Below are 14,889 nucleotides of genomic sequence, written 5' to 3' on the forward strand. Positions count from 1 at the left end.
TCTTGACTCACTGCAACCTTTTCCTCCCAGGTTCAAGCGATTCTCGTGCCTCAGCCTCCCGAGTAGCATGTGCCACCACACCTGGCTAATTTTTTTCTTTTTTCTTTTAGACGGAGTCTTGCTCTGTTGCCCAGGCTGGAGTGCGGTGGTGTGATCTCAGCTCACTGCAACCTTTGCCTCCCGGGTTCAAGTGATTGTCCTGCCTCAGTCTCCCGAGTAGCTGGGATTACAGGCACCTGCCACCATGCCTGGCTAATTTTTGTATTTTTAATAGAGACGGGGTTTCACCATGTTGGCCAGTCTGGTCTTGAACTCCTGACCTTGTGATCCACCCACCTCAGCCTCCCAAAGTGCTGGGATTACAGGCGTGAGCCACTGTGCCCGGCCCTAATCTTTGTATTTTTAGTAGAGGGGGTTTATGCCATGTTGGCCAGGCTGGTCTTGAACTCCTGGCCAACACCACCCACCTCGCCTCCCAAAGTGCTGGGGTTACAGGCGCGAGCCACCGTGCTGGGCCAGAAATTTAAGGAGTTTTAAAGGTTAGCATTGAAAAGATTACTTTCCAGAAATCGAGACCACCACAGTTCCACAATTGGGACTGTGGTAGATAATCAGGACCACTTGGAAGCCTTTATTAGGAACAGCCCACACCCAGCCCAAATGCTGTCCTCAAAAACATTCCTCAGTTTCTCTAGCTGAATGTAATCTCTCCTTGAAATTTCCCTAGTTTTATATATCTATAGTTGACTCATGCTGTATTTATTTATACCTTGTTTAAAATTATTTATTGATTATTTATTGGTGTCATATTGCCCCTAAACTGGGACAGGATCTCTAACGGACTCATCTTTGTGCCACAACATGTAAGCCCAATAGGCAGGTGCTCACATATTTGCTGAAGGAACAGAGAAAGAACTGCGGAGAAAGACAAAAGCTCCTCTGAAGTTTTAGACTATAGAAGCAAAAATTATAGTAGCAAAAGATGAATGAGAAATTCTGTTCTAGTCCAAGTGAAGCAGGAAGGAAAGGGTTGCAAACTTGAGGCTGGTAAGGAAGAAATAATTACTGTGAATGCATTTAGCCACTCCCCTCTACTCAAAAATACTGGTAAACTCTAATTTTTATATTTGTTTAGAATTTAAATTAGAATTCTGTATCTTTATTTTTTGGAATTCTGTTGTTTTGCCTTAGTTTCTTAATAAAAAGTTAAACATTAACCACCTGTGATTGCTTACATTTAAAGACATTTTTTACACATTGGTTAGAAAGAAAAATTGGGGTGCCTTAATAGCCAGAGGTGGTGATGGAATTTACCTATAAATTCCATGGCTTTAATAATAGAATCCACATTCCCCATGTTTAGAATGGAAAGTGGACAGAGAACAGTAATTCACTAGGGTCTTATTTCCCAATTGCCTCTACCGCCCCCCACCCCACCCTCCTGCTGACATTTGTTTGATAATGCAGTTGTTTGCCAAGAATTATAAGAGACAGGCATGCTATTCCTGAGCTGGCTGAATACACAGCTCCTGTGATCCAAAAGCTTAAAAGAGAATCAGTTGATGATGTTGCTAAACAAGTTTCCTAATAGGTTAAAGTGCAAAGCATTTTAATTTTTTTTTTTTTTTTGAGACAAAGTCTTGCTCTGTCACCCAGGCTGGAGAGCAGTTGATGTGCTTTCGGCTCACTGCAACCCCCGCCTCAGGTGATCCGTGTGCCTCGGCCTCCCAAAGTGCTGGGATTACAGGCATGAGCCACCGTGCCCAGCCCAAAGCATTTAAATTTCGTAAAAGAAAAATGGGTGTAAATGTTCTGTATTTGCCGCTTTGTTTAGTGGAAAGAGACACCAGAGACAGCTTTACCAGTCTGTTGTCCTGATTTCTTTTTTGGATCCTCCCCCGAACTGTTTGCTTCTTATTTAATATGTTCACTAAAATACTATTGAGAGCAACATGTTCTCTAGTCTTCAGAATAATAGTTTGCTGAAAGAAGTAGCCCTTTAAGATTTAAGATTGTTATTCAGCTTTTGTATGTAGGATTTCATGATGAGTGGCTCAAGAAGTAGGAATCATTTGGGGAGTTTCCTTAGGTCACCCTGTTGATAGTGTTTAATTTCTGTTTAAGGCAGGAAAACATTAAGAAAAGATTAGAGAAGTCAAGTCCTGTCTATGATATGATATGATACTTGTACACCATGTTATATTTCTGCCCTCTTTCCTATATAAATAAAATGGGGGATAAAATCAAGTAATGGTTTTGAGGTCATAGCTCCCTTAAGAAAGTCTCCCTGAAATAATGTATTAAAATTCTAGCGTCTCAAGTTAGATTCATTAGAGGCATATTGTAGTGGGAACAGACCAGATATCTTTGTTTATTTTAATATAGCTAACTTGTTCATATTCCAAACCCATGTTTAAAGAGCATATGATTGATCTGTGCCCCCTTGTTGGTCATCTTCACCTTGGAAGGAAAGGAGGCTTAACGTTGGAATGAGAGTTGTTGATGACATCTCTAACCCCTCAGTAGGCCAAAGAGTGATGTAGTTCATGATCAAATTGCCCAGAACAGCATGGACAGATGGCTACTTGCTAAAAGACATGTTGGTAGCAAAGACACTGCTCTGAGCAGAGACTGGTGGCAAAGCCCAGCGCAATCCACCCTTCTGAGCACAGCCTACAGGAACTTCAGTGCCGATGGAGTCACGGAGCTAACAGTGACTCTGTAGGCCACTCTAGGTTTTACATGGCCATAGTTGAGCTTCTGAAATTTTGAAGGATCTCCCTGCCCACCCAGCTACTAGTCATCCACTTGGTAATGTAGAAAGAATGAAAAAGGCAGGAAAGATAATGCATCAAATTATTTTCTAACATCCATTATATACCAGGCTTTTACCAGGTACTAGAGATGGAAAGATGGGAAGGAAAAAACGAAGTTGCTGACAAGCTTCTGTGAAAGCAAATGTGGAAACAGACTACTGTGAAACGGAGGTTACTGCTTTAATGAAATTACAGGTGAGGTCCAGGGTGGCATAGGAGAGGGAATAGTTAACCTGGGGCGATGTTTAAGCTGAGCTTAGGAGATAGTAGGTAGGAGCTAATGAGGATAAATCCACTGTTCCAGGCAAGTGGGATAGGACGTGCTATGATACGGAGGCACAGATAGGTCCGCTATGTCTGGAACCATGCTGGACAAGTGGTGGGGGAGGGCATGGAACAGGGAAATTGCGTCTGGATTATAATTGCCATACTAAATAGTTTGGGTTTTGTCTATTTTTTCATGGGGGAAGCCATTCAAAGGTTTTCAGCAGGTGCATGATTAGCTACAAAAAGCAATATCTGAAAGGTGGGAGTCAGGAGATCTAGGCAGAAAATGGTGAGGACCTAAACTAAGGTGACTAAAGATGGAGGAGGGATGTATTTAAGAGAATGCAGGAACACATGTGGACACCATTTGTATGTCAAGAGTGAGAAGCTTTTTGGTGCAGACATTTGAGAGAATAAGGTACTGCTTATTAAGAAAGGGTATCGAAAAGGAGGAATAGATTGGGAGGTGAGGGGCCGAGCGCGGTGGCTCACACCTGTAATCCCAGCACTTTGGGAGGCTGAGGTGGGCAGATCACCTGAGGCCAGGAGTTCGAGACCAGCCTGGCCAACGTGGTGAAATCCCGCCTCTACTAAAAATACAAAAATTAGTCGGTTGTGGTGGCAGGTGCCTGTAATCCCAGCTACTTGGGAGGCTGAGGCAGGAGGATCACTTGAGCCCGGGAGGTGGATGTTGTAGTGAGCCGAGATCGCGCCATTGCACTCCAGCCTGGGTGACAGAGCGAGACTCTGTCTCAAAAAAAAAAAAAAAAGATTGGGGGGTGAGGGTAACAAGTGCAGTTTTGAACATGTTAAATCGGAGGTGGAAATACAGAAAAGGCAGTTGGAACTAGTGAGCCTGGAGTTAAGGAGATCGGCAGCCAGCTGGATGAGAGAGCTGCTGGTGTGCCGCGTTCCTCGCTGGCTGTACCGGCTCCACAATCCAGCAGGTGGAGAGAGGGAGGCGGGCCTGCAATACCCTCAAAGGACAACCAACTGCCTTCTCAACCGTGACTCTGCCAACTAAAGGCTGCGGGGGTGTTTTGTTGTTTCGGGATTTTTTTTTCTTACATACCCCACACCTCTGAATAACAATCCTAGCAGTTCAATTTTTTTTTTTTTCCTTGGAGACAGAGTCTTGCTCTGTTGCCCAGGCTGGAGTGCAGTGGCGCGATCTCAGCTCACTGCAAGCTCCGCCTCCCGGGTTCCAGCCATTCTCCTGCCTCAGCCTCCTGAGTAGCTGGGACCACAGGCGCCCGCCACTACGCTCAGCTAATTTTTGTATTTTTAGTAGAGATGGAGTTTCACCGTGTTAGCCAGGATGGTCTTGATCTCTTGACCTCGTAATCTGCCCGCCTCGGCCTCCCAAAGTGCTGGGATTACAGGCGTGAGCCACCTCACCCAGCCTCAGTTCAAAATTTTTAGGTGCCGCTTTTTAATTTTGGGAGAAGCTCAGCAATGTTCTATCATTTTGGTCTTGAGGCAAGACCACTGGGTCAACAGCACAGGACTCATGCGGTCTAAGTCCTTGGGGGGCTGCTGGTCACAACGCGATTCCGGAGCAGATGTCTTCCTTCCTGGGGCTGTTGCTGAGGCTGACCTAGCTCAATGATTCTCATTTTGGGATGCCCACTAGAATCACCTGGGGAGCTTTTTATTTCTTTAAATTAGCTTTATTGAGATAATAACTGACATCAAATAAGCTATACATATTTACCAGTGCACAATTTGATAAGCTTTGATGTATGTATATATCCATCACAATCAAGATAGCCTATATGTGGGAAGCTTTTAAAAGATAAGATGCAGCCGGGTGCGGTGGCTCATGCCTGTAATCCCAGCACTTTGGGAGGCCGAGGCAGGCGGATCACCTGAGGTCGGGAGTTCGAGACCAGCCTGACCAGCATGGAGAAACCCCGTCTCTACTAAAAATACAAAAATTAGCCGAGTGTGGTGGCGCGTGCCTGTTATCCCAGCTACTCGGGAGACTGAGGCAGGAGAATCATTTGAACTCGGGAGGGGAAGGTTGCAGTGAGCTGAGATCGAGCCATTGCACTCCAGCCTGGGCAACAAGAGCAAAACTCCTTCTCAAAATAAATAAATAAATAAGATGCCCTGGCAAATTAAATTCCATGGAATAGTAGAGTGGAGTTTTGTTTGTTTGTTTTTGTTGTTGTTTTTTTTTGAGACAGAGTCTCACTCTCTCCCAGGCTGGAGTGCAGTGGCCCGATCTCGGCTCGCTGTAAGCTCTGCCTCCCGAGTTCATGCCATTCTCCTGCCTCAGCCTCCCAAGTAGCTGGGACTACAGGCGCCCGCCACCACGCCCAGCTAATTTTTTGCATTTTTAATAGAGACGGAGTTTCACCGTGTTAGCCAGGATGGTCTCAATCTCCTGATCTCGTGATCCACCCCCCTCGGCCTCCCAAAGTGCTGGGATTACAGGTGTGAGCCAACGCACCCAGCCTTTTGTTTGTTTTTAAGTCTCCAGGTACCTCTCCCCTGAACTAGGAGACCACCATTCAGGAGTGACATTTGAGCAGCCTCAAGTGGAGGCAAAAATCTCTGGTTTATTTTATGTTATGATTTGATTATTTCATTTCATTTTATTTTATTTTATTTTATTTTTTGAGATGGAGTCTCACTCTGTTGCCTAGGCTGGAATACAGTGGCGCGATCTTGGCTCACTGGAACCTTTGCCTCCTGGCTGCAAGCGACTCTCCTGCCTCAGCCTCTTGAGTAGCTGGGATTACAGGCAAGTGCCACCATGCCCAGCTAAATTTTGTATTTTTAGTAGAGACGGGGTTTCACCATGTTGGTCAGGCTGGTCTCGAACTCCTGACCTTGTGATCCACCCGCCTGGGCCTCCCAAAGTGCAGGCATTACAGACGTGAGCCACCGTGCCAGGCAAAAATCTCTGGTTTATAACCAGGAAAATCGTATGAGAAAAAAGAGCTCTAGCTCTAGAGACCAAGAGCAAGGTGATGGCAGTGCCAGAGTGAGCACCTAAGGTAAGACTGTCTCTTCTGTGGGTCTTTCTATGGCCCTTAGTGAGCTAAAGTGAGGCTGTCATTTAAAAGAGGTTCTAGCCCGGGTGCGGTGGCTCACGCCTGCATCCCAGCACTTTGGGAGGCCAAGGCGGACAGATTATAAGATCAGGAGTTCAAGATCAGCCTGGCGAACATGGTGAAACCCCAGCTCTACTAATAATACAAAAATTAGCCGGGTGTGGTGGTGGGTGCCTGTAATCCCAGCTACTCAGGAGGCTGAGGCAGGAGAATCGCTTGAACCCAGGAGGCAGAGGTTGCAGTGAGTCAAGATGGTGCCACTGCACTCCAGCCTGGGCCACACAGCGAGACTCCGTCTCGGAAAAAAAAAAAAAGAGGTATCCTTATCAGGATTCTTTCAGGAATTAGTGATTTGGTCCTTCCTATATTGGAGTGGCAATGACATTTGGATGCCTAACCAAAGCTGAGCAGCTGCACCTGTGGTTTGTCACATCTTAAAATCAAACTTCTTACCTCTGATAAAAGGAGATATAATGATTGAAAATTGCTACAGGAAAGAAACAATAAAACCTAATGTCATGGGCTGAGTTGCATCCCCTTGAATATTTATATGTTGAAATCCTCCAGTACCGCAGAATGTGACCTTATTTGTAAATGGGGTCATCTCAGATGTAACCAGTTAAGATGAGGTCATACCAGAAAAGACTGGGTCCCTAATTTAAGATAACTGGTATCCTTATGAAAAAGAGATTTAGACGCAGACATGCACGCAGGGAGGATCCCATGTGAAGATGAAGGCAGCGATCAGGTCCACCCAGCAGAAGCCAAGTGCCAAAGACTGCCAGCAAACCAACAGAAACCGGGCAGCGGCGCGGAGCAGATTCTTCCGCACCACCCTCAGGGGAAACCAGCCTTGCTGACACCTTCATCTCGGACTTCTAGCCTCCAGGACTGTGGGACGATACTTTTTTCTTCTTTGAGACGGAGTCTCCCTCTGTCGCCCAGGCTGGAGTGCAGTAGTGCAATCTCGGCTCACTGCAAGCTCCGCCTCCCAGGTTCAAGCAATTCTCCTGTCTCAGCCTCCTGAGTAGCGGGGGTTACAGGCGCCCACCACCATGCCCGGCTAATGTTTGTATTTTTAGTAGAGACGCGGTTTCACCATATTGGTCAGGCTCGTCTTGAACTCCTGACCTTAGGTGATCCCCCTGCCTCGGCCTCCCAAAGTGCTGGGATTACAGGCGGGAGCCACCGCGCCCGGCAAGGGACGATACATTTTTGTTGTTGAAGCCACCAACTTTGTGGTACTTTGCTGTGGCAACCCTAGGAAACACACCTTTTAATTTTTCTCTCTACCAATTCTATTTCTTTCTGGAGGCAACTTTGATTTTGTGTTTGGTTGTTCGCCGGAACCACGGGAAAGGCCAGGAACAGTTTTAAGGTGTTAAGGTTTGTTGGAAGGTCTTTGTCAGGTTGCATTCGTAACCCAGTGTTTGTAAAGTACTTAGTGTAGTGGTTAGGGGCATGGATTCTGGGGTCATGAATTCAAACCCGCGTTCTACCACTTACTAGTTCTGTGACCCTGGGTGGGACATTTGATCCCTCCATGCCTCAGTTCCCTTATCTGTAAAATGGGGGGTGGGGGGAATCGTGCTACTTACTTTAAAAAGTGATGTGAGCATTACATGAAACGCACATTGAGCCACTTAGAACAGTGCCAGGAGTGTAGTAAGTATTCACTGTATTTCTCATTATTATTACTGAACTGTTCTATTATAGGTAAGTATCATTAGGAGCCAACCATGGAAGAAAAGCAATTTTAGTCACTAAAAAAAAAAAAAAAAAAAAAAAAAAAATTGTGGTGAAATATAAAACGTTCCATTCATCTGGTTCTAAAATTAAGAATAGGAAACATTTTAAAATAGGAAATGTTTTAAAATTTAGGAAACATTTAAAAATATTCAAAGCAACAGAACTTGAGGTAGTACAAGCAAAATAAGTTTATTTTAGAGATACAGGGCTGGCTCCCAGAGATCAATAGCAGGAATGCCTTGTTTTTCATGAGGAAGTCGGACAAAGCAATGGAAAGCCATCAGGAGCCTGGGAATACCACCTCTTCCTTATTCCCGAGACATTTCTTCATTCTTTCCCCAAACTTCCTCTTCTACACAGTCCACGTTGTGAAAAATGGCCACCCACACTTCTCCCCTCCATCCAAGAGATCAGCTCAGGGTCTCAGATAGAGACTCCAATTCCTATTATTGGTCCAATCAGCTATGGCCATGGGATGGGGACTGGGCTCACACAGTACCTAGGATGCCACTAGAGTCTCAGCCCTACGACTCTGTGGCTGGGGGATGAGGCGGAGGGAAGACATAAAGAAGAGAGAATGGGTACTGCAGGAAGACACTAACAAATATGCTTCCTCCCACCCCCAAACTTTGGCCATATGAGGAATAGCACATTTGAGGACTCCCCAGAAGAAAAACGACAAAGGAGGCTGAAAGGAGTGAAGAGGAAAAAAGATACAGAGGGGAGAGCAAGGTAACCCCATCAAGTACTGGAGACTCACAGCAAGACAGCCACCTAGACGGGCAGCGCGGCGTCTCGGTGTAAGACTCAGATGGTGCCTTGCCCAGCCTCTGCCCTGAGAAGCAACAGACACTACCTGCGCTGTCAGGGGCTGTGTCTGAGCAGGAGCTGGTTTGCTAAATCAAGGGCGAGAAGAGAAAGCTCAGGTCTTTTGGATCTTGAAGAAACTGTACTTCTTACCTCGTCCTTCTCTTCTCTGTTTTAAGGGAGAGACTAAAGAATTGTGAGGTTTGAAACTCAGAGGAAAACCACCTTGGTGATCTGTTTTTTGTTTAGCTGATACGAAATCATTCACACCCAGCAGCTCACTGCCTGCTTATTTTAAGCATGAAAAATGAGGGTAATAAGTTTCTCCCTCTCTTGTGGGAATTATGTTCATATCTTTCACTGGACTCCTTTCCTACACACCCAGAGCTTAATTTTGGTTACTTTTGGAATACTAAAATGAACTGAGGGTCCCAGCCTGGAAGGGAGTTTGGTGATGAGGTGAAATGAAGAAGTATTTTAGGGCAAGGATGGCAACGGAATTCAAATCCTCTGCCGTGACACCCAAGTGAAATGCTCCGCTTCTCACAGAGTGACACTTAGAGCTGTGGGTTTTGAGACAGATAGAAAAGGATCTCTCTTGGTTTTTTGTTTGTTTGTTTGTTTTTTGAGATGGAGCTTCGCAGTTGTTGCCCGGGCTGGAGTGCAATGGCGCAATCTCGGCTCACTGCAACCTCTGCCTCCCAGGTTCAAGCGATTCTCCTGCCTCAGCCTCCCAAGTAGCTGGGATTACAGATGCCCGCCACCATGCCCAGCTAATTTTGTATTTTTAGTAGAAACAGGCTTTCTCCATGTTGGTCAGGCTGGTCTCGAACTCCCAACCTCAGGTGATCCACCCGCCTTGGCTTCCCGAAATGCTGGGATTACAGGCGTGAGCCACTGCGCCTGGTTGAAAAGCATCTCTTGTAGGAAGATGGAACCCAGGGGGGCTTAAGAGGACCTACCGCACCCGCAGGCCTCCTCTCCCTGCACAAAAACATATGCGTCCCCTGATTTCATGACCAGTTGTCATGAAATCACACCCAAGTCCCTCACTTAGGAACCCCCATGAGGAGTTAAACTATTCACTGGCCGGGCGTGGTGGCTCATGTCTGTAATCCCAACACTTTGAGAGGCTGAGACAGGTGGACTACCTGAGGTCAGGAGCTCGAAACCAGCCTGGCCAAGATGGCAAAACCCCGTCTCTACTAAAAATACAAAAATTAGCCGGGCATGGTGGTGGGCGCCTGTAATCCCAGCTACTCAGGAGGCTGAGGAAGAATTGCTTGAAGCTGGGAAGCGGAGGTTGCAGTGAGCCAAGATCATGCCACTGCACTCCAGCCTGGGCAACAGAGTGAGACTCAGTCTCAAAAAACAAAAACAAAACAAAACAAACAAAAAAAAAACACCGTTCCCTGCAGCTTCCCTGCCCATAAAGAAACGCATGCTATAGTGAAGGAAAGGGGTACAGCCTTGTCTTCTGCGCATCTGTCTTCCAAGGCCTTATCAGAAGTGGCTGGTGGACAATTTATGATTGAGGTCTTCTTACCTCTTTTCCCATCATAATCATGACTAGCAGCAAGAATGGAACATGTAGAGCCCTAGTCTAGGCAATCAATATAGCACTCACATTCCTTTGACTCAGCATCTCCTCCATGGAATATGCAGCACGGGTACTGTTAGTGTGTCTGGAATTGGTGGGTTCTTGGTCTCACTGACTTCAAGAATGAAGCCGCGGACCCTCGCGGTGAGTGTTACAGCTCTTAAAGCGGGGCGTCTGGAGTTGCTTGTTCCTCCCGGTGGGCTCGTGGTCTCACTGGCTTCAGGAGTGAAGCTGCAGACTTTTGCAGTGAGTGTTACAGCTCACAAAAAGCAGTGTGGACCCCATGAGCAGCAGCAAGATTTATTGCAAAGAGCCAAAGAACAGAGCTTCCACACTGTGGAACGGGACCGCAGTGGCTTGCTGGGGCTGGCCCGGGCAGCCTGCTTTTATTCTCTTATCTGGCCCCACCCACATCCTGCTGATTGGTAGAGCCGAGAGGCCTGTTTTGACAGGGTGCTGATTGGTGCGTTTACAATCCCTGAGCTAGATACAAAGGTTCTCCATGTCCCCATCAGATTAGTTAGATACAGAGTGTCAACACAAACGTTCTCCAAGGCCCCACCAGAGTAGCTAGATACAGAGTGCCGATTGGTGCATTCACAAACCCTGAGCTAAACACAGGGTGCTGATTGGTGTGTTTACAAACCTTGAGCTAGATACAGAGTGCCGATTGGTGTATTTACAATCCCTGAGCTAGAAATAAAGGTTCTCCAAGACCCCACCAGACTCAGGAGCCCAGCTGGCTTCACCCAGTGGATCCCACACCAGGGCTGCAGGTGGAGCTGCCTGCCAGTCCTGCGCTGTGCGCCCACACTCCTCAGCCCTTGGGTGGTCGATGGGACTGGGCATGGTGGAGCAGGGGGTGGCGCTCGTCAGGGAGGCCCGGGCCGCACAGGAGCCCACGGAGGGAGTGGGAAGCTCAGGCAGGGCGGGCTGCAGGTCCCGAGCCCTGCCCCTCGGGAAGGCAGCTAAGGCCCGGCGAGAAATCGAGCACAGCGCTGGTGGGCTGGCACTGCTGGAGGACCCAGTACACCCTCCGCAGCCGCTGGCCCAGGTGCTAAGTCCCTCATTGCCCAGGGCAGGCAGGGCCAGCAGGGCCGGCCGGCTGCTCCGAGTGCGGGGCCTGCCAAGCCCACGCCCACCCGGAATTCCAGCTGGCCCGCAAGCACCGCACACAGCCCCGGATACCGCTCGTGCCTCTCCCTCCACACCTCTCTGCAAGCTGAGGGAGTGGGCTCCGGTCTTGGCCAGCCCAGAAAGGGGCTCCCACAGTGCAGTGGTGGGCTGAAGGGCTCCTCAAGTGCCGCCAAAGTGGGAGCCCAGGCAGAGGCGGGCCGAGAGCAAGCGAGGGCTCTGAGGACTGCCAGCACGCTGTCACCTCTCATTAGGACTCTGCAGCGCGGGTACTGTTAGGACTCTGCAGCGCGGGTACTGTTAGGACTGGGTCCCTGCACTCCAGGTCTTCAGAGATGTTGTGCTTAACATTTCTGGGCACCTGCTATGTGTTTTATCTACATTGCTTGATTTGTTTATTAGAATATCTTGATGGTATTCACATTCATGGAACACTGAGGCTCACAGACGATAAATAACTTGCTAAAGTCACACACCTTAAGTTTCAGAGTCTTGTTTCAGCCTAGATCTCTGACTCAAAACCTTGGTTACTTTCCCCTCAAGGGGGAGGCAGACGTGTCAGCAGATAAACATCCAATAACAAGTAAGTGCTCTTGAAGAGATAAACGTGAGTAGTGCAGGGGTGGCTGACTTGCCTGGAGAGTCAGTAGATACATTTTGACTGTTGTTTTATTTACCAGGACTGGAGAGGAAAATGGGAAGAACATATATTCTCTCTCCTCACAGCCAGCTCCTCTCTGCTCCTCTCCTCGCTTCTGTGAACTCTTCCCTCAGCCTGCCTATGAATTATGATCACCATTCACTATAGAACCCTGACCTGTGTCCGGGTTGCCAGACATAATACAGGATGCCTGATGAAATTTCAGATCAATGAATAGTTTTTTAGTATACATATATACCCAATGTTGCATGAAATATAATGATACTAAAGAATTATTCGTGTTTAAAATTCAAATTTCACTATGGGCACTGCATTTTTTCCCAATTTTCGAACTGTGGTACTATACACACAATGTACAATGTTTACCATCTTAACCAATTTCAAGTGTGCAGTTAGTGGCACTAAATACATTCATGATGTGTGCAACCATCAGCACCATCCATCTCCAGACCTCTGTTTGTTTGTTTGCTTATTTGTTTGGTAGAGATGGGGTCTTGCTGTGTTGCCCAGGCTGGTCTCCTGCTCCGTGACTCAAGTGATCCTCTCGCCTCGGCCTCCCAAAGGCTGGGAATACAGGCGCAAGCCACCATGCCCGGCCTCCCGAGCCCTTTTATCTTGTAAAATTGAAACCTTATGTCTACTAAACAATAATTCTACATTCCCCCGACTCCCCAGTCCCTGGCAACCACCATGCTACTTTGTGTATCTGTGATTTTGACTCCTCTAAACACTGCATATAAGTGGAATTACACAGTATTTGCCCTTTTGTGACTGGCTTATTTCACTTAGTGTAATATCCTCAAGGTTCATTCATATGTTGTAGGATGTGTCAGAATTTTTGTCCTCTGTAAGACTGAAGACTGTTCCATCGAGCCACGTTTTGCTTATCCATTCATTCGTTGATGGACTCTGGGTTGCTTCCACGCTGTAGCTGCTGTGAGGAACGCTGCTGTGAACACGGGTGTGCAAAGGTCTCTTTGAGGCTCTGCTTTCGGTTCTTGTGAGTCTGTTCTCAGCAGTGGGATGCTGAATCATACAGCCATTCTCTGTTTTATTTTTCGAGGAACTGCCAGACTGTTTTCCAGGCTGGCTGCACATTTTCCACTCCCACCAGCCGTGCACGAGGATTCCATTTCTCCACGTCCTCACCAACGCGTCTATCTGATGTTTTTGTTTTCCCAAATAGCCATCCTAAAGGGTGTGAGGTGAGGGCATTCTTTATTTGTATTTGCCAAATGTAGCGACCCTAAAGCCCAGCCAGAGACCTCTTGCCGGGCTCTGATGTCACACCTTGCCCATCTAACCCTTGCCTTTTCTGTGTCGCATCCTGGCCTGGACTCCTGGTCCTCTGGTCCTCACCCAGCCTCTCCTCATTTGCTGCTGCACATGCCTCAGTGTGAGACTGTGTCTGGGGCTGCCACAGAAAGAGCTCTCATCACCTCTTCTTGCCTTGCTTCCTCTGAGAGCACCTCGCTGGCACCACACTGACAGGTTGGCACCATAGGCTGAGCCTGAATGTAGAAACTGGCAGAACATCAACTCAAAGGAAATGTCCCAAGAGGAGAAAATGTTGAGACAGCAAAAGTTTGTGGCCTAATCTCAGAGCACTCACAGTTATAGATACCCGACACTTTGCAGGCCAGAAGAAGCTGAATTTTTAGTTATTTGATCCTTTCCCAAGTTAGGGTTCCAGCTTCCTCCTCCTTTCCCTTTTTCAGGTACTAAGAACCCACCATGAGCACCACGCTGACAGGCAGGCATAGACAAGTAAAACTCTGCCCTCAAGGATCTAGGCCCAGTGAGGAAGCCGAGACCTTTCTAAATAGTTGTAACATATAGAAAATGAGAACAGCTGAAGGAAGTGCAGGAGGAACGCCACATGAGGGCATTTGCGGGTGAGGGAGGGTCCAAGGACCTTTGTGGAGCAGGTGTCATCTGAGCAGAACCTTAAAAGATAAATGGTATTTAAGCATGTATCAATTTGCCAAATAAAATTGTTAACACAAATTTATATTTATTTATTTATTTATTTGGAGATGGAGTCTCGCTCTGTCGCCCAGGCTGGAGTGCAGTGGCGTGATCTTGGCTCACTGGAACCTCCACCTCCCAAGTTCAAGCAATTATCTTGCCTCAGCCTCCCAAGTAGCTGGGACTACAGGTACACACCATCACGCCCGGCTAATTTTTGTATTTTTAGTAGAGACTGGTTTCACCATGTTAGCCAGGCTGGTGATCTAGCCATAGGTGATCTACCCACCTTGGCCTCCCAAAGTGCTGGGATTACAGGCGTGAGCCACTGCGCCTGGCTGCACAAATTTATTAATAGCAATTTACCAATGTTGCTCGCTAAAACTTTATTACTTTTTTTTTTCTTTTTTTTTTGAGACAGAGTCTCGCTCTGTCACCCAGGCTGAAGTGCAGTGGCACGATCTCAGCTCACTCTAACCTCCGCCTCCCAGGTTCAAAAGATTTTTGTGCCTCAGCCTCCTGAGTAGCTGGGATTATAGGCGTGCACCATCAAACCTGGCTAATTTTTCTATTTTTAGTAGAGACAAGGTTTCACCATGTTTGTCAGGCTGGTCTCGAACTCCTGACCTCATGATCCACCTGCCTCGGCCTCCCAAAGTGCTAGGATTACAGGTGTGAGCCACCATGCCTAGCCAAAACTTTATTCCTTTTAGCAATTTGTAGAATGTATAGCAATTTAATTTTTACCAAGCTTTCCCAATATTCCATTTATTTATTTATGTTTTCATTTCAGGCAATGTTTATGTCCCAAATGTCAAAAAACAT

This window comes from Gorilla gorilla, chromosome 2, assembly GCF_029281585.2.
Source record: "Gorilla gorilla gorilla isolate KB3781 chromosome 2, NHGRI_mGorGor1-v2.1_pri, whole genome shotgun sequence".
Classification (NCBI taxonomy): domain Eukaryota; kingdom Metazoa; phylum Chordata; class Mammalia; order Primates; family Hominidae; genus Gorilla; species Gorilla gorilla.